The sequence below is a fragment of the Clinocottus analis genome, unplaced genomic scaffold, assembly GCF_023055335.1.
Source record: "Clinocottus analis isolate CAN_PGR_092001 unplaced genomic scaffold, fCliAna1.0.p SCAF_20, whole genome shotgun sequence".
NCBI lineage: Eukaryota > Metazoa > Chordata > Actinopteri > Perciformes > Cottidae > Clinocottus > Clinocottus analis.
The window spans coordinates 11,569,157-11,572,175 of NW_027175932.1; positions in this window are offsets into that span (position 1 = coordinate 11,569,157).

Here is a 3,019-nt window from a genome sequence, read left to right on the forward strand (position 1 = left end):
CTGTAGCTAAATCAAATAAAGTATATATCCAAATAAGCCTTCGCCTCATGCCTGTTTGTTCCTGAATGCACGCTTTGACTGATGTTTTATCAAACGGGCTGCGACGGGGGCGCTTTAAGGGTTTTTCATCAATCTGCGCTCTCTGCTCCCGGTCATGTTACCACCTGGCTCACGGCTGGGGACAAAAAGGGAGGCCGAACATTGATATCCAACACAAAAACCTGTTTATTGTAGGCCCAAACAATTCCAGTAATCAACACAGGACCAGGCTGGTGCAGCAGGCCCTGCTGAGAGAGACTTCCTGTCAGCGGTTAGAGCGACAGACCGTCACACCCGGCATCAGCTCTGTGAGGATTTAATGAAGACACTCCCATTTGTGCCGCTTTTTATGCCCTGTCCATGGTGGACTGTCCCAGCTCCTCCCACCAGAAAGCCATTTTAGGCCGGGACCCAGCTGCAGAGAGGGAAGGTCGTCACACATGGCAAAGCAAAAATCTGGATTTCAGATTTCCAAATTCATGAAAAAAAGAAGTGGAGGCGTCACATTGACGAAAGTCATCAGACCCTTCGCCGTGACACTTTGAGTTTCTCTCAGGAGGGGGGACTCCCATTTCCATTAGATCATCTTTGAGATATTCCTCCATCACACCTGTGGTCAGTCCGATTGATTGGACGCGATCAGAAGCGGCACACGGCCGTCTGTGCGCAGGCCGCGTGGGGCTCAGCTGGCAGCGCAGCGCCAGAGCGACCAACCAAGCCAGTGAGGTCGGAGTGTATCTGACCTTCCGCATTACTCCAGACAGAGCGATAAGCTAATCAAGCACCATGCGAAAGCAGAACCGCCATATGGTCGAGGTATAATAATCCCTATGGCACGTCGGCACGAGGAATAACAATATCTGTGTGTGTGCGCCTCCATTAGCAGTCGGCACACGAGATCACCTGGAGGGGACCAGCGGCTCTCATTACACTCAAAGTGGAACTCCTCCCGCTCTCCTACGGCTTCAGACCCGCCGATAATGAATTCTGCCTGGTAACCAATCACCAATCCCAACTCCCGGTCCCCCCCCCCCCTCACCCTCTCCCTCCTCTCTCCCCATCATTAGCATGCGTTGCTTTGGGAGGCTGCGCGTGCCGATGATGGCTGGAGACCCTCAGGCAGAGTTTCAGGCTAGATTTTAATGGGGCGGTGAGGGTCAACAGGAGATGAGAGAACAATAAGCTCCAGTTCTCTGTGATAGACGGTTCAGTGTGGGGCAGAGGGGCCTGCTGGGGTTTGAATGCAGAAGAAGTTGACCTTCAAATCAGCGGCAAACTGTATTCCCTGTCGCGCTGCGGAGTTTGAGGTCGGCTGCCTTTGAGTCGTGGCGGTCGGCCGTCACGCTGGCAGACTGGCGCGCCGCGCCGAGCTAACAACGTTGTGACAATAGGTTAACTGCTGAGGGGAAGCGGAGATGTTAGCATGCGTTTGATGTGGCGTCGAGCTGCGGACGCCGTACATCCACCTGGCCCCCCCCTGAGCTCTCATTCCTCTGATCTCCTTTCTTTTACGTGCAGAAACATGAAACGGGACTGTCTTCATCGCGAGTCTCGCTGCTTGAGATTCTTCCGCCACACATAAATATATAAATGTACTGCGTTTCCGTTGACTGTCAATTCACTCGCTGGCGTTTTCCACGATGAGGATGAATTACGTGAAGCAGAGCATTACTGCAGTCCTGCTTTCATTAGCTGATTGGTATCAGCTGTCTCGTTCATGCTTTACAATCAGTGGCTCCTGCACAGCTGTGACGCTCTCAGCTGACTTGTGACGTCCAATCAAGCTTCTGCAAGTCCCTCAAGCGCCTCCTTAAGTGCTATGTGTTTGGTACTGTTGATTTAGCTAATAGCTAAGGTCCAAGTATTTGTTTTACGGGGGAGGTTAGACCTCTCGGATTAATTTAGCAGTCCCTGAAAGAGGAGAGCCTCCAGTAAATTTCTCCATTTGCTACACACAGCGTCTCGACACCCATCTTCCCACATCTTTCCAACTTTGGGATTGGGAGAGCGGCGTCCGAAAGTTTCTGTAAAATTTCAAAAAAATCCAATCTGGCAAAACGGATGCCCGATTCACACGGGGAATTGGCCAGGTGTGTGGAGGCGAGGAAGTCAGCAGGGTCAGGTCTTCTTTCAGGCTTTTCTCTTTTTCTCATTCACACCTTATTCGGTTTGCTTTTTGTGTGTGTACCAATAAGTGCAACACCACAACCTCAGAACACAATCGGCTTTCGGTCCCGACTTCGGCTAAGCCTCTGGGGGCTCTGCTGCTCGTTGGCTACGTTTCCGATTAGCAACTTGAGTTGCGAGACGGGACTCGGAGTCCACGTTTGAAGCCAATATAAAGCAAAATCCTCATCAGACGATCGTTGATTGATGGTTTCTTTTCTGTGGATCCCTTTCTTTTGCACTGCACACTGTTTACCTGCGTTCAACAAAAGCCTGCTCCAACGTGATTGGTCAATACTACTCAAAGTACACCAAGTGGAAACCAAAACGCTTCCAATCCCAAATAGCGACCCGCTGCCCGTTCTGCATTCATATTAACAATCTGTTCATAGAGATGAGCAGCTGAGTGAATGCCCTCGGGGAGATACCATTCAAAGGTGTGTGCTGTTTTACTTATATGTGAGATCTACCGTGTCTTGTTCCTCTACATTAGACTTTTTGCCCAATTATGTCTTTAGATGTGGTCAGACAACACTTCATACGACACTTCAAACACCTGTCGCCTTTACTTTGGTTGTAAAGGGAAGGTTTAAGCCATAACAGCTAAACATGTTAGAAATCAAGCTTTTCTGCGGCATTCCCGGCCTGTTCCTTTCTATCTGTATCCATCATATCAAAGGTGGATGATTTTGAGTGGCGGTACAAAGCCGCTGTTGTCTGTTGGACCTGGAAGAGAACTGCTCACCAAGCATCAGTTCAAACCCCTCTCATCGCACCGCGCACATCGACTGTGCGAGTCAAACCAATAAGCGAG